Here is a 23,121-nt window from a genome sequence, read left to right as displayed (position 1 = left end):
GTGTGCATAATAATGAGTTACAATGGTAAACAACAAGTAAGCTTGAGGGAGCCTCCTGTGCTAGGGGAGACAACCTGCAAAGGACACAGTGTCCAGCTGAACCAATATTTTTGGTGTAAAGAACAAACCTTTAAAGTTGCCCTGCTGTGTGCTGAGGATAAACCCCATTTTATTTTTTTATACAGTTTATATCTTACCTTGTGGGGAAAAAGTGTTCTATAAATGAAGGAGCTAGCTGCATCAGAATTTTAAGGCTCTTTGTATTTCACACACACACACACACACGTGTATATATATACACACAAACATATGTATATATATATGGAGGGTGGAGATTGACCTCTTCTCCCAGGCAGCTAGTGACAGAACAAAGCCTCAAATCTCTGCCAGGCTGGATATAACAGGAATTTCTTCACTGAAAGGGTTGTCCATCACTGGAATGGCCTGCCCAAGGGAGTGGAGTAACCATCACTGGAAACCTGCTATAGCTCATGTCACAGCGAGGTGTTGCTGGGTGTATCTGGGGCTGACAAATGGCCAACAGCATAAAAATGCATGGATTTAATGTTATTGAGGTTGAACAATTTCATGTTGCTTTCATGGCAAAATGAATCAGGAATTTTGGAAGCCTCTGTTAGCAGGGGCAAATAAGAGTGTCTGCTGTGCCTGTGGAAGGTGCTCTACTGAGTGCTCAGGAACAGGGACTTGGAAACCTTTGTGTCCCCAGAAGGAAATTCATGTGAGACTGAAGGAGATGAGGCTCCAGAGTTTGGAAGAGATGAGTAGGAAGGTGAGTAGGTGTGTGCAGGGTGAATGTTTTGGGGATCTGAGATTTAAATTACTTAAACTTGATTTTAATAACACAGGATGTATTGTAGATACAGGAAATTTTACAGTACTGTATCTCTTTATGTATTAGATAACATAATAATATTAAGCACACTGTTCTTTTTGCCTTTGCACCTGGGTGAAGAATGGATTTAGTGAATATTTTACTCAGATGAGGATTTGTGTGTCTTAACAGTTGCGAGGATTGGCTCACACACAGTTTGAAAGCCATTTGTGAAAGAGCATATCTAATATGCAAGATTTGATGTTAATTTGAGCAAGAACATTACTGAAAACTGAGTCAGTTCCAAAGTATTGTGGAATGGGGGAGGTATTTTCATGCTACTGAATGAGTGTCATTGACAATGTAAGTCTTTATTAAAGAGGTAAGGAAGGTATGGAATCTATTTGCTACTATACTGGGTTTTTTTCTGAGGTTAAATGTGATTAATTTTGAGTTTTTAGTGAAAACAACATACAACATATCTGTGGTAATTAGAATTCTCTTTATGACAATGCATTATGTTACTCTCCTATATTGAGAAGGGCAGTTTTAGTCCTGTGACAACCAGTCTGAGGGTCAAGTCTCACTTCCCTGGAAGTTGAGAACTGCTTTTTTTAAAGTGAAATATTAACACATATGATTTTGTTAAAGCTTAAAGGGATATACCACCCCACTCTGATTTTGTTTTGTTTTATCCTTTGGCAATCACATTTTAATCACATTTAATAATGATTTAAGTAAAAAATCATTCCTGGATAGTTCTAGTCTTAAGTCACTTTGGCCTGTTTCTTCAGCAGTGTTCCATCAGAGGCTGCATGGTTTGTTTCAGAGGAATTTTGATAAAGCAGGATCCTACAAAAAATTGTCATCTTTTACATGCTCTCCCATTTTCCATAGATTTTCTGTTACTTTTGGAGGAATTAAGGTTTATGTCTTCAATTTGTAAACTCTCTAGCTAAGAGACCCCCTCTGCTATTTGCATGCAGATGTGTTTAGCATTTACCCCAGTCAGAGTGAAGGTATTTTCTTCCTTACCTGGCTGGGTGGTAGAAATAAATTCCAGGGCAAGATTATTGATGGCAGGGAAAACTGGATTTATTTAAATTTTTTTTTATTTGCCATGCTTTTTCAGACTTGAAGGTGTTGGTAGTTTTATGGCTCTGAATTCATTGAAAGAATATGAGACTGAAGACGGGATTAAACCATGCCACAAATGGTGTGACCAGGAGCCTTAGAACCTTATACTCAAATACAGAGCTGTTTGTTTGTACTGCAATCCAAAAGCAAGATTTACCTTGAAATCCAGTGGTGTTGTGTGTATGGAGAGGAAGAGGAGAAGGAGCAGATGTAAATTGTTACAGGTCTGTTGATTTTTAGAACAGAAAAAAGAGTATTTTCGCTTGCTCCTTTGTCCCCTCAGTTACTTAAGAAGATTGCAGGAGCTTTGAAATGAGAAGCAGGGTGGAAAGCGGAATATGCAGCTCTATTTCTCCATTCCAGAGGTAGCTCAGTAACATCAGGTTCTGTGCAAATAAACAGTAGGTTTCAATTATCTGCTGCTAATTATCACCTAAATTTGATTTGCATTCTCTTCAAAGGGACTCATATCTTTCCATTTAGTTATTTGTTTCAGTGCAATGAGTGAGTTTAACTCAAACCAAACGTGGGTCAATTTCCTACTGGAAGAAAAAATTGCAAGGAATGTATTTATCCACAGTCATATCAGTTTAATTTTAGTTTAATGTATGTGGTGATTCACAGCCTCAGTGGGGAGGTGAATTTGTGTCAATCTGTGAATTGGCTTTGCTTGCTTGGCAAGTTTGTAAAGGGCTTGGTCAGCTGTAGAAGGTCTTCAATAATTGCACCAAAAGGGGTGGTTCTGGTGGGCTCTGAGTAATGAGAGGAAGTTTTAATGTTACACAGATGTAACCAAGACTCATTGTGAAGACTTTTCCCCCCAGATATTATTTCTCTTACACAGCATCGAGCCAGTTGGTCTTTCACACAGACTTTTTTTGTGCTGCAGTAATTATCCTTTTAATCTTTATAGACAGACTGTATTTATTCCTCTGTCTGTAGTGGTGCAGCCAACAATCTCTGAGGGCGTTGAAACAATCCTCCTCCCTTCACCAAAAGCACCTACTGAAAACTATAAACCTAGGGAAGAAATGAGGCAATTTAAGACATGTCTGATGGAGTGATTGACTAAGGAGATCAGGCAGTGCTGTGGAAATCCTGCAGTACTGTCATGTGGACACTGTGCTGGGAAACATGCTCCAGGTGACCCTGCATGAGCAGGAGCCTTAGACAAGTTGACCTCCAGTCATCCTATTCATTCTTAACAACTCTATGCTAATAATATTCAGTTAACATTGTGGAGAAAGGTTATTTAAGTGTGCAGTACTGGCTACAGTTTTCAATTGAACTTTATGGGATCACACAAGTGATGGTACTTGAAATCCAGTATTGTATGTATGGAGAGGAAGAGGAGACGGAGCAGATGTAAATTGTTAAAAGTCTATTGATTTTAAGAACAGAAAAAATAGTATTTTCACTTGCTTCCTTTGTCCCCTCATTTACTTAACAAGATTGCAGGAGCTTTGACAATGTTCTATAAGAGGTTTAAAAATGAGAAGCAGAGTGGAAAGCAGAATATGCAGCTCTATTTGTCCATTCCAGAGGTAGCTCAGTAACTTCTGGTTCTGTGCAAATAAACAAATGATGGTATGTATTGAAAAATGCATTAATTTTTGCTTTTTATGACTTAGAATTTACTGTGAGAAAGATGTTCAAAGATTGTTACCAGTCAAATGGTTAGTATTTTACAGAAAATAACAACTGTCAGAAAAGTAGGCATCATCTTCAGCAGAGCTGTCTTGTGACTGAACATTCACCAAACACCAGCAGCTACTGATGCTCTGCTGGGGAGTCTCCTACATGCTGTAGCTCTAACTCCAGGCAGTCATTCAGAAAATGTTCACTGCATGCAGTGAATGCTCTTCATTTTAACATGTCTTGTCTCTTTTCACTGTTAAAAATATTCTATGTCCATCCTCATCCACAATCTGTTTTGCCTGGTCTGTTACCCACTGCTGCAGTAGCTGCCAGCTCCCCCCTCCAGTCTCAATCTCTCCCTTCAGCTCATGGTGACAGCAGAGCTGGCAGCTGCTCTCTGAGCACAGACGGCAAACTTAGCCAGTCCTTGTGCAGACACTTGAGCCTCTGCTGCTTCTGTCCTTTGGAATGTGTCCCTTGTGATAAAAACACGATTACTTATTTAGTGCCTTTGTGGTGTGGTGGATGCAGCCAGGGGGCAATGTGCCATGCAGCTGGCTGGGCAGGGAGCAGCCACAGCAGGGAAAAGGGTAAATCCAGCTGGGAGCTGCTGCCTGTGAAGGTGGCAGTGAAAGTGTTGCTGGCCCTGGTAATTGGTAACAGCCATTTACAGGGGCAGAGGCTTTGGGTACCCGTACTTGCTAAAATTTGTATTTGGGGTTGTGTTTCCTCTCTTGCATGTGGGAATGGAAGGACTCTCTGGGACAGAGCCCTCACAAACCAGGGACATGCAGCACTGGCAGGGTGTGGATGTCAGAGCTGCCCTGGCAGCACTGAGCCTAACGCAGGGCTCTGACCTCCTTTGCCCTCAGGTGAGTGGGTTTAGGCTGAAATCACTGGGATCTCTGGATAAAGAGCTTTTGGGAGTGTGGGGTTTGATTTGTTTTGTTGAGGTTTTCTCAACCTTCCTTTTTTCCCCCTCAGGAGAAGGAAGAAGGAATGGAGGGCTGGTAAACACTAAAATCTGTGTTAAAGATGAAATTTGCCCTGCAGAGCATTTTTATTCTATATTTTGACTACCTTTCAGGAAGAATAGTATGTATAGATTCTGAAGGCAGACAGACACAATAGCACTGCAAAGTGTGAATTTCTTCCAGCTGTCTTAATGGAGTGTTGATTTTAAAACCTAATTTCACTGCTGCTTGCAATGCAATTAGCACACAGTGAATACATTGGGTTAGTTCAGATGTGTGGTCCTGTACTTTGTGTTGGGGTGGGTGTCATTGTGGATACTTCAATCAAAACATCTTTGTTAGGTAAGTGAGCAAAGAGTGAACAAAATTTGAGGAAATGAAAGCAAGGATATAACAGGAAAACTGGTGATATTTAAATTCTATCAAAATGTATTTGAATGAAGTATTAATTACTCTTACACAAAAAAAAGCCCAGCCCAAAAACCCCATCTACCCCCCTAAGCCCCGCCCCCAAAGCAACCTAAACAAACAAACAAAAACCCAGCAAAAGTAGAGTTGAGATAAGGGAAATTTTAAATCCACAAAAGCAGTTTTTAAAGGTATCAAGTAAAGTAGAACCTGACAAATGGGCTGATCAGGAGAAGATTAATCTGATACTGTCATGTAAACTTGACATAAAGGAGAATAAGACAGCTGATGAAACAAAGATAAGCACCAATTAAATAAACCCACTTTTATTAAGAATGTAACAGTTCCAGAATAGTAGTAACAGAGTCGTTGTCTTGTGTAGTAACAATAATATTTACTGGTACAAACTTTGGAGCACGGTGAGATGAAGAAACTCACCCTGATTGAAGAGATTGTCCCCACTTTCTAATGATAGAGCAATTCATAAATGTTACAACTTTCCAAGTAGCTTAAGATCTTACCATTCCTTCTCAGTAGTGATCTCTAAGTTGCTTCTCTGAATCTCTTGTTTATTTAATGATGTTTTTCACTAATAAGAGAAAGGGAAGATTTTAAGCACTTAGGAGAGATCAGATGGAACAGGAAGGTATTTCCAAAAATTCTGGAACACTCTGGGCCCAGGAAAGATTTTTTTTTTTTTTTTTAATACTGTGTATTTTATCAATTTTTGGAGTCTGTGGTTTGCAGATCATTCTCACGATTCTCCACGAGGTGGAGGAAGCGGCTTGTGCTAGGGGCTGCGGGGCGGCGCAGGGCTCCGGCTGCGCTCCTTCCCCAGCACCACAGCTCCGCTCCAGGAGGGAGCACGCAGGGAAGGGCTCGGAAGCGTTCCATGCTCGCTTCCTCCTCTAAAAACCATAACGGGGACTTCGGAGTCGTGATTCACCAGGAGGTCTTGAAGGGCTGCACAGGAATGTGCTGAGTTGAAAGGGACTCACAAGATCGGTGAAATCCAACTCGTGGTCCTGCACAGGGCATCCCCAAGGATGTGCCTGAGAGCCCTGTCCGAGCGTGGAGCATGCCGAGTGTGACGGGAGAAGCTGGTGCCACAGCTGTGTGCTGCCTGTCCGTGGTCACACAGCCAGGGCTGGTGGGTAACCCAGCTTCTCTGAGATTTGGTGGATAAAACAGCTTCTCTGAGATTTGCTGTGCTACCTGTTCGTGGTCATTCAGCCAGGGCTCGTGGATGAACCAGCTTCTCTGAGATTTGCTGTGCTGCCTGCTCTTGGTCAGCCAGCCAGGGCTGGTGGATAAACCAGCTTCTCTGAGATTTGCTGTGCTGCAGTGTGCTCAGTGCTGCAGGGCTGCTTCACTGAAAAACTGCTCTTCTTTATGGATAAAATACAAGTAGAGAAAATAACAGCTGGTGTCTGTAATTAAATATGCTGTAACTTATACTAGATTACTGCTAAAGGCTCTGATTTGTGAGCAGTGTTTCAGGTTTTCTGTTGACTGTGGTGAGATTTAGAAAGACTTATCTTGCACAATTATCCAGGGTCCTGTGTTTTCAGTCTTTGCAGCTCCTAAACATCAAACTCCATTCATTTTGTAATTTTCTTTCCCTGTCTAAAGCCCTCACCCAACTGATTTTTATTTTTGTCTGTGATGAAGCATGTCAAGCCCAAAATAGAAAATACTAGTTTTAAAATTTGATTCAGTGCATTTCTGTTGAAAACAAAATACCTGTTAATACTCTTATGTGAATGACACAATAATGCCCGTGTTTTACCTGATCATCTTATGGCAGATCACTTGACTTACTTTTCAAGGCATTAAAATGTGTTTGCAGCCATGCTAAGGTTGTTTCAGCATTGCAGGCCTAACTCAGTTGTATCCAGATAAAAAATCACTGGAAAGAGGTGTTATCAAGGTGATGTGCCATTAGTGATCACAAGAGCAGAACTGCAGACTGAGATGGTGAATTGCTTGGAAAGAAGGCTGGAAAGGGGTGCTGAAGAGCCATTTCATCCTTCATACCTGATCCCCCGAGCCTGTCCTTTTCTTGGCAGAGGCCTGTTGAAGATTGCTATTGTGAGCTTGCACAAAAGCTCCTTTTGCTTCCTTTTAGCCCAAACATTTTCTACCACCTGCTTGCCTCTGTGTTCCCACAAGAATTGTGTTGCCATCGATGAAGCATCTGAAAGCTGCAGTGTGAGGTTAAAAAGAACTGGGATGTGAGGAAGGTGTGGACTTCATAAATAATGTTGTATCAGGGGAAATATCCATGAAGATGTTATTAAATGTGAGAAGGAATGTATTCCATTATGTCCCAAAGCTTTTCTTTTCCAGAGGGAAGGGCAAATTGTTGGTTGGTTGAATTGATGCTTGATTTTTCTTTTTTTTTAATTTCTTTTCTTTTTCCTTTACTGGTATTATTTGGGCCACTTCCTTAAAGGAAATACAGAATTTATTTTTTTTCTTTTGGCCAAAATACATGAGGACTTCTTCCTGCATAGCCTTGCCAGTTAGAGCCATAATTTCTTCTTGCTTCTGACTGATGCACCTATGATAGTAACTCATCTAGCTCACAGGCAGGACTTGGAAATTTCTAACAAATTTGGATATATGATCTGTACTTCAGGTGAAGTTTGCTTCTCTTCCTTCATATATGTTACTTTATGACAAGTTAAATAATGTTAACATAAACTTCTGAAAAAGGTTTATAGGATCAAACTCTGCCAGCTTCTGTGACAGCTAAAAGAATGTGTTTTGTTACTGAGGATTAGATTTAGTGGCAAGCTGTAAGTGTGGTAAAGCAGTCAGATGACCAGGCCCCAATTCCTCTTGAGAGGCTTAAAATTCAGGTGACCATACTTATGATTAGTAGAATCTTAGCTACAATAGAAATTGTTCTGCTTTGGTAATGTGGAAATTTAATGGTTATATGCTTTCTCTGGGTGGAGGGGTAGGTGTATGGGAACACCTTCTTGACTTGAAGAAAACCCACATTTATTCTGAAGGATGTAAACTTGGCCAGAGATAGCTGATCTCTGGAGCTGTTCTAAATTATGAGAGCTATCTGTCCCCAAAGAGGCAAAACTTATCTCCTGAGTCCTTGAAAGCATGTTGGCTTTGCTGTTTTATTTTTGACACAGGACTCAAGTTGGGCAATACCTCTATGGGAAGCAGGGTGGGACAACAGACTCCTTAAAGCTTCACTCTTAAGCTGAAGTTTTCTCTCCGAGTGATGAGGAGAGGGACTGCCTTAAGTTCTCTAGCAGCAGCAGATTCAGAGCAAAACCCAGCCAGGAGCTGCAGAGAAAGCTCTGTGGCTTCCTTACTGGGTTGGGCTGGAGCAAGGACCAGCCCAAGGGGCTCTCCCTGGTAAGGGATGGCCCCTTGCTGGTCCATGCTCAGGGCTGGAAACAACAATCCAGGAGGGGCCCTTGCTGCTTCCTGAAATGGCCCAGCATCCTGCTCAGCCTGGGGTGCTGCTCTTGCTCCCTTGCTGGTGGGCCTGCCAGGGAGAGGAGCTCCCTTCCCTGCCCACTCATGGCCATCCCTCCATCCCTTTCTCCTGTTGTCATGGAGAATTGCTCTAAAAGGAGGCAATAACAATCTCCAGGAATCAAATTTTACTGTCACAGGTCTTACCTCCAGCAGATACAAATGAGTGTGCAATGTCTCTTCCTTTTGGAATGAAGGCTTTAGTAGCTCAAACTGGGACCAGGTTCCTGACACAGGGAGATCTCTGTCTTGAGAATTGCAGGGTTTTTTCTGTGGAATTCATTAATCTGATAACTGTTTTCCTTTATCATAAAATTTATATGATTTCCAATATTTTAAAAATCTTTATCGTCCTCCTTCTATTTGGTGGTAGCTCAGGCCGACTGGGAAAAAAACCAATCTATAAAACATGTGGTGAAGTGAAAAATACACCAAAATTTCACTTCAATGCTCTGGCCAAATCTATCTTATGGGAGTTGCTACTCTAGCCTGCTCTGTGCTGGAGAGACATTTTTCTCTTCTTCACTGTGCTGCAAAACTGTGCTTCCTCTTAGGCTGAGGCCAAGCACATCCTGAGAAAAAACTGCTTGGTTTGCCAAACATGCAGCTGATGACACGTATATTTATGCTCCCTGGCAAACTAAGTTAAACAAACAGGGACTAAGTTGGGCAGACATTATAGGAGGTAATACTTCATTATAACTCAGCTATGAGCTGCTTATTCTTCTTCCCAATTATGGCATCCCCATGCATGGCTTTCCCAAGAGGAGGAGAAGTATTCTGGGGAAAAACAAATTCCAGCATATAAAACCTTGGAAGAGCAGTAACTGTACAGGAAGGGACGGTAGCTGGAGTGAAGGGTCTGAGCAAATGTCATTTTGTCTCTCTTTGTTCAGAGCATGGTTGTTTCTACCTCAGCTACAAAACTTAAATTAATTCCTGAAAACTCACTCGCTCAGTTCACAGTGTGCCTGAATTCAAGCCGTGTTTCAGTAACATCAGGTTCTGTGCAAATAAACAGTAGGTTTCAATTGTCTGCTGCTAATTATCACCTAAATTTGATTTGCACGCTCTTCAAAGGGACTCATATCTTTCCATTTAGTTATTTGTTTCAGCGCGATGAATCTTTAATTCAAACCAAACGTGGGTCAATTTCCACTGGAAAAAAAAAATGCCAGGAATGTGTTTATCCGTGGTCATATCAGTGTCTTTCTTTAGTTTAATATATGTGGTGATTCATGGCCTCCGTGGGGAGGTGAATTTGTGTCAATCTGTGAATTGGCTTTGCCTGTTTGGCAAGTTTGTAAAGTCAGTTGTAGAAGGTCTTAAATAATTGTTCCTAATGGGATGGTTCTGGTGGGCTTTAGAATAAGGAGTGCAAGCCCTGAAGTTACACAGGCACAGAAAAATCTTGTTAGGCTTCAATTCCCATCCTACCTATAAAAAGAGGTCTGTGTGAGGATGAAGTGGAGAGATGGGGTAATGGGATCTAGACTCTTTTCTACTGCTTTGAATCTCAACTTAAAAACGTGTGTGTTATATTTTACACAGGCTCCTTGGTTGTCACTGTGACCCTCTGGCTTGTACACCACCACAAAATTTCAGTCACAGAACTGAAGGATTGCTGGACATTTTTCTTTTTAGAATAAACAGAAAGCACTAAATGCAAGCAAGAGGGCTACAGCAACAAGAAAATTTCATTGTAATAAATACCACATGTGATCACGATTTACGAAGCAGACAATAAAGAGTAATTTAAAAAGAGAAATCCTTCTATTCTCTTTCATGTGGCTAAAGGCAGCATAATTTTTGGCTGTCTTTACTGGAGATTTACTCAAAGATTTAACACCCCCTTCTGTTTTTCTTCTCCTGGAAGCTCAGAGGAGGACACTATTAACTTGCTATTCTTTAGATTCACATCTGACCTCTGATTTCTTTTAACATGGAGATAGTTGGTAAGAGTTCTGAATTTTTTTAAATTTAAAGAATACTTTCAAGATATTTCAGTAGTATGATGTTGTGTTTCCAACAGTTTTTAAATTTTTTTTTTCTTGTGACTGGAGTAAATAGTAGTATTTTTGAGAAGTCCATGAATACTGAAAGCACCTTCTCAAATTCTGTATGTTGTCTTTTGCTACTTTAAAGATAGGTTATCTAACACCTCTGCAAAAGAAAAACCTGTTTTGATTTGGTGCTCAAACAGTCTGAAGTGGTGACCTAATATAAAAATATTTGCTGTTGGAGTGGAGGAAAGATTTCAACTTCATAGCAGTATTTCTTACTCCTCCCTGTTCTGGGCTTCTGTCAGTCCCAGTTAAAATCAGGGTCAGTCTGAAGTGGAGCTGTAATTACAAAATTAACATCCACGTGCATTTTTACTGTGACTGTGTCTGTAAGGTACATCTCAACAGGGTTTGATACAGGGAGTTCTTTGTTAAATGGAAACTTTTCTGGTTGGATCGGTGTTTCTGGATTCCAGGGCTGTGTGACTGGTTAGTCTCTGTAGTGTTTTTATGGTTTATTTTCAGTCCTGCCAAATCCAATCCAAATAGCTGTATGTTTTCTTCCTATGATGGAGGTAGAGTATGTCCTAGTACAATTGGTGCAGCATACAAGACACATTACAATTTACAGGATAGAGGATTTTTATTTACATTGTCTCAACATTTGTTGACAAAGATGAGGGGTCCTATGGTTTAGGAAACCCCAAAGTAAAAATAAACTCCGGAACAAGTTCTTTCCTGTGACAATACAAGTGGAAAAAGTCTTAAGATAAGGACATTCAGATTCATAGATGTATTTATTATAAATTCTGTGTGTGTTTCGTAAGGTTTGGTTGTGATACTCGTAGGCACCTCTTGTTTCCCAATATCTGAGTGAATTCTGCCTTGGTAATGAACAGCAACATGAGAAAATCTTTGCTTTTCTATATTCATAGGGTTTCCAGGTTATTATTTGTCTCAGAGTGAAGTTCTAAATAAATTATGACCTCTGTGCAAAGATTTTGAGAGTGGATAGTGACGAGCTTTTTAAATTTCTTCAGCACTCTGACTATAATTTTCATAGAGCTGGAGCTCACTTTAGTAGAATCTGAGCATTCACCTTTTTAAGGATGGTCTGTCTGCAGATTTTCTGCCTGGAATAATGTTCATACCACATGAAGCATGATACCTTTGCTAAAATATCATTGAATGATGCTATTTTGTGGCAGTTTCTCTGTCCCCATCCTCAGGCCTGCAAAGCCTCTGAGCTGAGACTCTGGAAACTTGTGAATATGATTGATATTGTTTGAAATTACCAGTTCTAAATTAACATGTTGGCTTTTTCTTGTGCCTTGCACAGTCCCATTTCACAGTTCTCCTTGTCCAGAATTTCTCTTCGGATTGAAAATTCAGAGAGAACAAGGTCTTGAAGATGGGCTCCAACTCATATTGCTTTCCAGGCAAGGGAAAAATCATGGGAGAACCCCCTAATAATGCATTTTTCTGGCATTCAGATAATTTCATTGGTGTGTCTAGCTCTAAGTACAACCATTTCTGTGGGAACAGTTCAGAACTTTAATTAATTTTTCTGCTTTCAAGAAGAGGAGAGTGACCTGAAGTTCTCTTCTAGCCAAGTAGTGTAGAGTAAATGACTTTTAAATATATATTTTTGAAGATATGGTTACTTTAAAATTCTTTTGCTTCAGCAACAAGTTGGTTTGCTGTTTATTTAAAGGTATCATAATCTTTGAATTTTCTTTAATACTTGCTGTTCATGATATTGTGGAGAAAGAGTCAGTGAAAGATTAGGGAGTGGGAAAGATTCTTTCTGTCAGTGTGTCTCCTTAGATGGCTTCTATGACCCCTTTCTCTTAGAAAGCTTTTTAACTGAAGTGCTCTTTTGATGTCCACTTTTCAGCCAGCTTTGTTACTCGGCCCAGGAGCCTTGTGTTGTTGACTCATCACTTATGAGGAAGATAATTAACTGCAAATACCCTGATGCATCCTTGGTAATTCTGCACAGAGCCTGGGCCTAAAAGGTGCTGTGCCAGTTCAATCATAGAGGAAATTGTTATAGATCTTCAGACTGGGCAAGAAACTAAAATAGCTCTTTGCTTTGCGTGTCTAGTAATTTTATTTAATTGACTTATTTGCTCCAGAATAATTTGCACCCCTGCTTCATGTTATTGCTATTAAATTGGTGACAGAGAAAAATCTGTGCTTTTGTCCCCAGTCTTGTGCTGGATATTTGTAGCTAGACTATCTGAAACCCAAATTGCCATTATGTGTGTAGGAATCTACTCAGCAGTATTTGTTTATTTCTGGTTTTGGTCCAGCAAGTCTGTTAGAACCAAGGGAAGTATTTAAATTTTCCTCCAGTCCTAAAGTACTTTGAATTGTTTGTGTAATTACAGTCAGAAAGCAAGTGACAAAATAAGGAATGTGCAGAAAATCAGCTCAGCTATACATGACTTTAAATAGATTAAAAAAAAAAAAAAAAAACAAACCCAAAAAGCTGCTTGGTATAGCTCAGTCCTGAACTGAGAATGTGAAGAAATGAACTATGAACTGACTAAACCTTCTGTGGGGCATGGCTGAAACAAGCTCTTGGAGAACAGAGACAGACATTTTATCCACCAAAATTTCCCAAGTATATCCTAGTTAATCTTCACACCTGAGGAGTTTTGGGGCTGCTGTGGCCCCCCATGCTGCTTTCACACATAGGTAACTTCATTAACTTTGCCAGGGTGAGGTCAGGAAATTCTCAAAGCACAGACCAAGTCGATAATCAATCTTTTATAAGGGCTCCAAGATTAGTGGTGTCCAGGGCATAAAAACACTCTGAGAAAAGTCTTTGACAAAATATGCATGTCTTTACTCCCCTTATGCTACTATTAAGAAAAATGGGTCTTTTATGTCCAGTGGAGAACCTTGTCCCAGCTCTCCATGCCTCTGACACCTTGACGCTGGATTATGTTATCGCCCTGCACTCCATATGGAGCCGTGTGCTGAGATCCTGGAAACTGGAGCTGGTGCACAGTGTGGAGCTCCATGCCAGGAACACCTGAGACCAGCCTTGCTTGCTGTTAATAAGTTCCTGGGAAGAGTTCAAGGTGTTAGTTGGACGCTATAAAGCCCCAAATGGTTACCCAGGAGGCTGCTTCCCTTCCTGCAGCACAGCACTCGTACCTGGAATCAGCCAGAGACACCCGAGCTGGGCTTTGGAATTCATGTCCCACATCCACCCTCCTGGGCTGGGGTCTGACCAAACTTAGTGTGTGCCGCAAGCTCAGCCTGTTGTGCCTGATGACCTGGTAGGGGATGGTGTGAGGTCCTGGGGATTTGCTTCCTCCTGGTGGTGGTGTGTAATTTTACCTGCTGGTGAGTACTTTGTTCTCTTTTCTTGTTTCCCTTTCTTCTGCCAAAAACCCCAGTATATTGCTTTTTGAAATGAAACCAGAGCTACACTCTATATCTGCAACCCCATGGCTGGAACCAAGGCGTTGCCAGGTGCCTTTCAATTAATTACATTTCTGTTCCATCAAAATCAGTGGGTGTATGCAACCTATCCCTGCTATGGTAGGATTTATTCTCCTAAGCAAAACATTTGAGGTCAGATATGAATCTATAAAGAAATTCTATATCAAGATGGGTGAGATGAGGAAACCCTGATTAGAGGGCTTCTCTTTAAGGCTGAGAACAGTGATGAGCCATTATGGAGCAGAAATATCAGCTGGAGAATGCAAAGCCAAGACAACAGTGTAAGGAGAGGCAAAATCCGTGTTGGTGTTTGTTAGGGGATCTGCTTTACTCTGAGCTGGTGAAACCAGGTGCAGAAGAGGGGAAGCTGCAAAAGGTGGGATGTGCTTGACCTTGATTTCTGATGGAGAGAGGCAGGATGTGCAGTTGTTTCAGCTCTGCAGCACAGAAAACACCATGTGCAAGCTTAGCTGACTCTTCCTCAGTGCAGATTGTATGAGGTGCCATGACACGGTCTCAGAGAGTGCATTAAGGGAATTAAAATGGGAAACCAAACCTGGGATATTTGGGTATCTGAGTGATTTTGCATAGCTGTGCTGTGCCCTCTGAGAAAGGGCCTGTAACAAGATTTTTGTGTCTGTAATAACGTAGCTCATGGACAGGAAGGAAATTATGACAATTTTTTTTTGTTTAGCTGTATAAATAATAGTACAAATAATAATATATAACTGTTCTAAGTGGAGAATCCAATTACTTAATGAGAGAAAGATCTGTTGCTTTTTCATTTCACCAGGAACTGTCAGAAGAGGGAGGATAAAGTGTTAGAAAGCTGAGAGTATATATAAATCCAGAGGCTGCAGTGTTTTATTCACCAGTGGCTCATCCCTGATATTGCTTGGCTATAGACCAAAGTTCCTATCTGACAAGACAGGATGTAAAACTCTGAGTAATTCATCCACCAAACAGCACAGGCCAGATTTTTCTGGTTTTGTGTGTAAGCAGTTTGTCCCTGGATTTCTATTCCCATTTGTTTAGACAGACCCCAAATTTAGGTGTAGCACTATGTGGTTATCCACAGGTGAGAGGTGCTGTATCCCCAGTGAACCCCATGGGCCTCCCACCCACAGACCCCTGGAAGCACCAGATCCCAGTGCAGTCCATTCCTTCATAGAGAAAATATTCCAGCTGCTTGATCAGCCCAAACTTCACCTTTTTCTGCTTTCAGCCTCCCAGCTATGGGGATATAGCTCTTTCAGGCAGCCTGGAAGCCTGCCTCTCCTTAAAGCCCTAAATATTTGCACAGTGAACAAGCCCCACACGTCTGTCATGGAAAAAGGCTTTTCTTCAGCTGTCGAGCCATCCCAATGTAATTGTGATTTTTCTAAACTGTTCATTCATTGCCGTTAAAGAACTTTTTTTTTTTTTTTTTCCTTGGAAAATGCCATGTCCCAGCTCTAGTAAGTTTATTTGTAAGTCTGATTGACATATGATGGGACGAAGCTAGACTGACAGTGAGTGTTTCATTGATGTGAAATTTTACACCATATCTGGACATAGTATATACTTGGTTTATGATCCAGCTGGGCATGCTTGTTAGTTATTGTTGAGGTCAATCAAAGTGTAATTGTAACATAGGGAAAGACGGTCCCAGGGCTGCAAAGGTTTGCTTCCAACAGCTGCTATTCATTATTCATTAAACTCTACCTTCTGTTTTTGAAATTAATAACCCTTGGCTTTCTAACAAGGTATCAGACGTGCAGAATATAGATTTAAAAATCAAAGATGCACTGGTTTCATCCCCAAACGAGAGAGCACAAAGCACTTTAGCTAGCAATAGCAGTTGGCAGCAGAACATAGTGTTTCTGTTTGTGGAAAACCAGATGTGAGTTAATTAACCTGAAATTTTTGGGCACTGTATGCTGTATGTGAGAGAACTGACTGGTGCACAATAAACCCCAAACTTATGGAAGTCAGGGGGAACACTCAAAACTTCAGTTAAACAAAATTTCATAAAAATTAGGGCAAAGTATATTGCAGGTCTGCAGTGAGGGAATATCAGATGAAACAGGGTTCATTCAAATTGGCACTTGCACCTCCTTTAAGGCAGTGATTTTACAGCATCCACTCACCAGTTTGTTTGAAGTGTAGCCCAAGCTTTAGCTCAGGACGATGGCCAAAGCAGGCACAAGATGTTTCTGTCCCATGAATCCCATTCCTGTGTCCCTGTGAATGCTGTCTGACTGAGATGGCACATGGAAAAGCGTCAGAACTTTGGAGCATGACTGGGGACAGGGTCATTCCCAGCCAGGTCCCGGCACATTTTTTGTAATTTTTTGCATTTTATCATTTTGTCATCACAGAGGGCTAATACACTGTGGCAAAAATTATGTGCAAGACACTGCTCTGAGTCTGAGCGTCTCACTGCAGGCCATCTGTGGGAAATATGATTACCTATGGTGCATGATCACAAGGCCAGTGACTATGGTAGTGTATCATAAGGTTAATTGACATTGGTCTAAGAGTGTTAACACAGCCATCTTCCCACTCTCTGAATCAGGTCTTTGTTGTCCTTTCTTTTCCTGTGTAAATTCCACTACTTATTCATGTGGGGTGCTCTAAACCATCACTAAATGTCACATTTATGACATATTTCTAAACAAACATTGGGATAGCCATTGCACATGAGCATGTTTCCTCAGCTCTGCTGGCCTTGTTGGGCAGCTTATCTACTGTTCTCCCTAAGTCTGACCTTTCATGTTTAGTTACTTTAAAGACACTAGAAAACCAACTATCTACTCAATTTCCTTGTAGCTTGGGGGTAAGGTTAAAATATCATGTAGCTTCCGTATGTTTGACATTATACAGCAACAACTGATAAGCAAATATTTTCTTTTTAAATACACAGTACATCTTGCAAGAGTACATAACGGGTGTTCTCGTTCTTAGTCTTTGTCCTGGAGAAGGCCTGATGTTGTTAAATATAAAAAGTTGCCACTGGTATTTACCTTGCTGAATCTGCTCACATCAATTGGTTCTGCCTACCTCATATTTCAAAGTGGAATGATGGGGAAAGGTCATATGGATTGCCCTCCTCTTCACTTCTCAGCTTAAGGGTGTCCTGGTTGTAATTAAGGAACAATTCCTTTTGTGGTGGTAGTCAAGAAATTTTTCTTTCACTTCCCTTCCCTCTTTCTCATTTTTTCACATCGTGTTTGGAAAGGCATGTGAAAGCCAGAGAACAGATAAGTGCAGTTGGAAGATTTGTCATTCCAGAGGTAATTTGGTTTTTTCCAAAAAAATAAATCTGAAACAGCTTCTGTGTATTTGTATTCAAATTCAAGTCCATAGACTATCAGCAGTGAGCTTGGAGGTGACAGGCTGAAGGCAAAGGTTTTGATTGCAAGGCCATCTGGCATTGTTATGAGGAAAGGTCTTGAATTCCTAAAAGAAACCAAAACCACATTGCTCAGTAGGTGCTGACTCCAATGAAATTGAACCATCTTAGTTCAGGTTTGCTGTCTGACTTGTTGGAGAGACTGTGGGAAAATCAGCTATTTCTATACTGATGAAGTGACTGTGGCTGAGAATTGTGATTTTACGGGAAAAATGTGAAATGGAATGTTTGGCATGTTGAAGCAAAATGTTTTAAAATTGTAACTATTTTTTTTTAGCTTCCTGCAAGACTCATGCAAGATATACCTTTATGGAAGGCCAGAAAGAGGTAATCAATATTGTGTTGCTTCAGTCTGGTCTTACAGAGAGAGAGACTGAAGAAAGGCAAAATCTATTTACTGTCACAGAATGGTCTGAAAGTGAGCAATACAGAGAAATACTGTTCTGCAGAATATGGAGAGTTTTACTGAGGTTGATTTCCTGAAGTCTGGGTTTTTGGATTTCTGTGAAACTTGATTTGTTTGCCTGCTTTTCTTAAAGTTCATGTGCTGTGTTAGAGGTGGGATGTAAGGGCTTTTCAATCCAGGTCAGATTGGATTTAGCACTGACTGAAAATGACACCAGTTGTTCAGTGTTCTGGATCAAATGTACAGTGGCCAGATCCACAGCAGGCTGGGTCATCTGAGGTCATAGTGCAGTGAAAGTTGAGAAAACATAGCCTCAGCTGAAGCAGGGCATTTTCAGCCTGCTAAGCAGGGCAGGGCAGCAGTGACTGTTCCCACATCAGGTTTCATTCCTGTGTATTTCCCCTTCTTTTTTGAGGCTGAACACTTTATTCCTAGATGCCACATGTAATGCATTTACAAGCTAGGAAAGCATGCATCAGGCCAGGCATAAATCTGATATGTTTTTTTTTTTAGTTCTACCTTTTCCTTTGCTCAGCAGAGAAAGGAACAGGAATGGGAAAGAAAAAGGAACTGGTTTGTGCTTTGGCACTGAGGACCTGCCTGCACAGCAATCTGGGGAAAGGCAAATGCTGTTTGTCTGGGTCTCCTTTGACCCAAGCTGGGTTATTTGTGTCATGCCTGTGGAAGAAGGTTCAAGCTGGAATGCACTGAGTGACAGCAAACAGCCCAAACTCAAAAGAATGGGGAATTAAATTTTGTTACCTGCCTTTGACATAGCAAGTCAGGTGCTGTTGCTGTGGTATCTAAGAACTACAATTAATTAATGGAGCCCCGGTTCAAGGCCTTAGTTTTGTATGGGTGAAGCAGCTCAGCCATGCAAAAATTAGACTTTTAAGGTTTATAAATTTGACAAAGTGTGGGACCCTCTCTGTAACCAAGATCTCCTGCCAGTGGACAGTGATCTCCAGTGACTTTGCAGCTGCAGACATGCTGAGCTGCATTGGTAGACTGTTTCATGTTTCAGGCAGAAAAGATGTAAATCTTCATCCTCTCTGTGATAAATTGTGTGTTAATGAAGACAGACCTTGCTTTGATATGGAACCAGGTTAAAAGAAGAATTCTTCTGATGAGGCAAATCCAGAGATAGTGAAAACAGCAAATTAGGATCCAAGAGTACTTATGGATTATGAAGAGGAATTTTTGTGTGGACCATGTCACGTTCTGTGCAGCTGTACTCACATATTTTTAAGATTTGAGCTAAGATGTAAAGGGTGCCTTAACAAGCTACTAGTACAGATGATTACTGAAAAATTTGGTGCTGTGTTTTGGGCATAAGATGTGTTTCACTGTGAGCACACCTCCTCTGTTCCATAAAACACAGCTTGTCTCTATATGTGTAAATGGCCTTTCCTTATTCTGCAAAAAGGGTCTGCAAACGAGTAACTAAATGGGAGAAGGGACAGTTCACCCAAAATGCTGTCTGGAGGGTTTGCTTTGAAGATCTCCCGTATCTCACATGCAGCGTGTCAGGAAATGAGCCCTCAAATTGGTTGATAGAGGTATGTCCTTGGTTTGACTCACTGCTGCATTATTCCAGTTTTATATTGATGTATCACCATGGGAGCGAGTCTGAGCTTTTTATCTCTGTGTCTCATCAAGGCATTTATTAAGCATCCAGTCTCCTTATAAACTGAGTGCCTTTGGTCCTGTGCATAAGCCAGGAAACACTAGCAAGGACTCTTCAGGACTGAATCATTCAGAGCTTGGTGGAATACAGAAAATCTGATACCTGCAGGTTGGTCACATATGTCCTAGCACAAAGCATGCTGAAGTTACTGGGGACTTAACTACAGACTGAAAGGTCACTTTCAATAATGATTATTCCCTTTTTACAGCTCACCTTCTGTCACAATCAAGCAGCATATTTTGGTGTTGCTTGTATTTCTCCCACTGATATTGCGTGTTTTAAGGAAGGAAACAGCTCTGGTCTCATCCTTTGTTCTGTCAGGAGCTGAATATCAGGCTGGTACTTGAATTCTCAGTTTCATGTGGATTATGTTACCTATCTGTGTTGTGATCCCTTTCTGTTTTCCATATGATACAGTTGGTGTAGGGTTTTTAATCATATAAATGCTATAACCTGGAAGATCCAACGCTAATTTCCTCTGGAGACTTATGAAAAGTATCAAGGGTGTGCCTGACTTGTGGTGACAGAGCTTTTCAGCATCCCCTGAGGAAGAAGGGCTTCTGGGCACACATGGCAGCCAGATATGGCTCACACTCACAGCAGTGCACACAGAGCACCAGTTATTAGCTTTCCACCCATGGATATGCTAACCAGATACTTTAATTGCACTTCTAATGTACCATCACATGGCTGGGGTCACACACTGGCTGCACCAGCTGCAGATCAGGCTGAGGTTCCATACGACCACAAACAGCAGAGATAAGGTGAAAGCCAAATACCTTTAGTCTTATGAACCCTCTGTCTCAGATATTACATCAGACATTCATGAAAGGACAGACAGAATAAATTAGTCAATGTAAAATGTATCTGAAAGACTGAGATAATCCTATAATTCCCAGTATTATCCCTAATAACATGACTGTAGAACCAGTGATGAAATGGAGCAAAGAGGTCATTGCATGTCAGGGTACAGATAAGATCTTCTGTGGATTCTTTCCTGTAAGATCTAACCAAAGAAGCTGAAAGTAATTTGAAAAGAACTTTTTAAAGCAGTCTTTACTCTGAAGGGATTAGGAGCCCACAGATGAATATGATGTTCTTCAATCTCCCTGGAAAAAAAAAAAGCTTTGTCAGGACAGCCTCAAATCGCTGCAAAGAAAAATTAGAAATCAGAATACAATTCCCAGGCACAATGCAGCACATATTTGGTGTGATTAAGGAATGGTAAAAGGGGACTTTAAAGGGACCCTACATGGGGAGCTGATTGAAAAAGCTTTGGGAAGGGTCTTGCATCTGGGTCAGGTTTCTGAGAGAAGGAGAACAGCTTTTAGGAGTGACCTGTATCTTACTCCCAGAGTTGCAGCAGAGGTGGTGAAGGAGTGCTGTGGCTCTCAGAGAAGGGATCTCAGCGTGGTCCTTGGCTGGAGTGTGCACTGGTGGCCTGGGGAAACACCTGCTTGTGGATCCTGTGTCCTCTGGCCCATGTGGTGGCCTTTTGACAACTGCACTGTTGTCTTTATTTTTGTCTTGGGACAGATCCCACCAGTAGGATCTGATGGATGAAAGGAGGTTGAAGGAAGTGGTTGATGTGCAGGCTCAGCTGATGTTCAGCTGGTCCTGTGCCCAGAGCTGTGTGCTGAGGATATGGGTGCCTGTGGCCCTCTGGTTCTTGGGATGCTGGGATGGCTGTAACAGAGGGCACACAGCTGGGACAAGAGCATCAGATGGACAGGTCACCAAAAGTGTGGTGGTGCATGTCCTGAGCTGAGAGCATAGTCTGAAACCAAGAAAAACTTTTGTTTTCTTTTCTTTTTGCAGAGAGAAGGTAGCAGAGTGTAACCAATTCCAAGGCATCTGTTTATAAATTATTGGTACTGGTGATGTCTGGACCTTAGTACCACAAAGTCCTCCTTGACACCATTCCTTGTTCATTCTTCCCAGAGCATCTCAGGAGAAAGGGTAAGCAATGCTTTCTGGTTCCCACTGGAGAAGACTATAAATGCAGAAGGACTTTCTATGATTTTCCCTGGAAAGGAACTGTGGTTGGGACATATGTTCTTCTAATTTGGAAAAATCTTATATTTTCCAGGGTGCTTGCCATGAGTCAGGGAGAGTTTGGGCTCACAGGAAAGATGGGTGGGCGGAAAAGCTTTTTTATTTTTTTTGCTTGGTTTGGTTTTATTTTTCCAGTTTGGGCTCTGACACACACTGCTTCACTCTGTTGTTTCAGATTTTACCACTAAAACCTTGGGAAGAAAGGAACCTTCTTCCCTGTTGCAAAGCTGGTATTGTTTGGGATACCCTGCTGGGCTTCTGAAGAGAAGTGATGACAGACACCCTGTGACAGACGTAAAATCCAGCTCTGGAATCCCAACAGCAAATCCAGCGTGTGAGCAAAGGCTGCTCTGGCTTGTGTGGGTCTTCATGGTCGCCTGCCAGCTTCAAACCAGGCTGTGTCAGTGGAGAACTGTAAATGCTTCTTGGGAGAACTGGCTGCTCTGAAGAACCATAACTTACAACTGTGAAATGGGCAGTGCAGTTCCTGGGGAAACAATGATTGCAACACAGGGATATGGAGATCTCAGCTGTAAAAGCCTCTAAGGCAGATAAGCCACCAGGGATTCTCTTGTACCATACTGGGAAGATTCCTGGTCCTTAGTATGGATGTGAGAAAGAGCTGAGCCCCTCAGACAATTATAATTAGGTCATTAAAGTTAAATGCCAGACTGTATCTTTATATTGCAGTAATAAAAGGGTAGTGAGAACCTCCAGTAAAAGTGTCAGATGATGTGCTATTCCCAATCTGTGATTCCTATGGCTTATGGGTGAAGTCACGGCCAGCACACAGCATATTTCCCATGTGAACAGGTCCAGTTTCACAATCACCACTGTGAAACACACAGGACTGTCCAACAGACAAGCTCTAGTTAGGTTTGGTTTGGTTTGACAGCTGAGATTGATTCCTGCATGGAATCATTTCCAGTGCTGTGTGCTGACCTCACCCCACTGAGAGCAAAAGGGTGGAGAAGAATGAGTAGCTGGATTCATGGCAACAGAAGAGGGGGAAAAGCAGCCTAGACCTGATGTGGTTAACCAGGCTTGCTTAGCCAAGGGCTGCCTGGGGAGTACAGACAGCCTCAGGGTGGCAATAACAGCTTTCACTCCCCATAGCAAATATGGCTTTGTCCACTGGATATATCCATCCTGAAGGAAGAGGAACCACAGGCTAATACACATCTTGAGATCAAACAGCACAATCAGTCACTTGGCACACCTGAAATTGCTTGTTGAAATATTTTCTTCCTGTTTCTCTTTCTATCTTGATAACCATATATCCTTGCATACTTACAAGTTTTACAGGGGTTAACTCATTGGGACTACCTTGGGGACAGAAATATTTGGAAGCACTGGAATTCCTGTTTCCCCAAGTGTTGAGTGGATGTTATCTGTTCATGTCCAACTGTGTCTTTGATATCTTCAGATAGAAGGTGATGGTGACGCCCCATCCCCTTTGTGCCAGCCATATATCACCCTTCTGGCACCACAACTCCTCTGACATCTGACCTGAGTACTATCAGTTGCAGCACATCCAGTTGTCTACAAAAGCCAGCTTTTTGCTGTAGGGAATACCATTTCCTGTAGCTCCTGGCAGACCTGAGGGGCCAGAAAAATCACT

At 41.5% G+C, this 23,121-nt stretch overlaps 1 long non-coding RNA gene across 1 annotated transcript; it reads left to right on the top strand.

Moving 5' to 3' along the window:
* Positions 1–5,857: 5,857 nt before the first annotated feature.
* On the top strand, positions 5,858–22,360 carry LOC134416779 (uncharacterized). The gene is made up of 3 exons (XR_010027388.1): positions 5,858–6,139; positions 21,264–21,404; positions 21,676–22,360. It is a non-coding gene; the product is annotated as an uncharacterized LOC134416779 (long non-coding RNA).
* Positions 22,361–23,121: the final 761 nt, after the last annotated feature.

Source organism: Melospiza melodia, chromosome 3 (genome assembly GCF_035770615.1).
Source record: "Melospiza melodia melodia isolate bMelMel2 chromosome 3, bMelMel2.pri, whole genome shotgun sequence".
Taxonomy (NCBI): Eukaryota; Metazoa; Chordata; class Aves; order Passeriformes; family Passerellidae; genus Melospiza; species Melospiza melodia.
The sequence above is the reverse complement of the archived record's forward strand: the minus strand, read 5'-3'. Positions and strand labels throughout refer to the sequence as shown.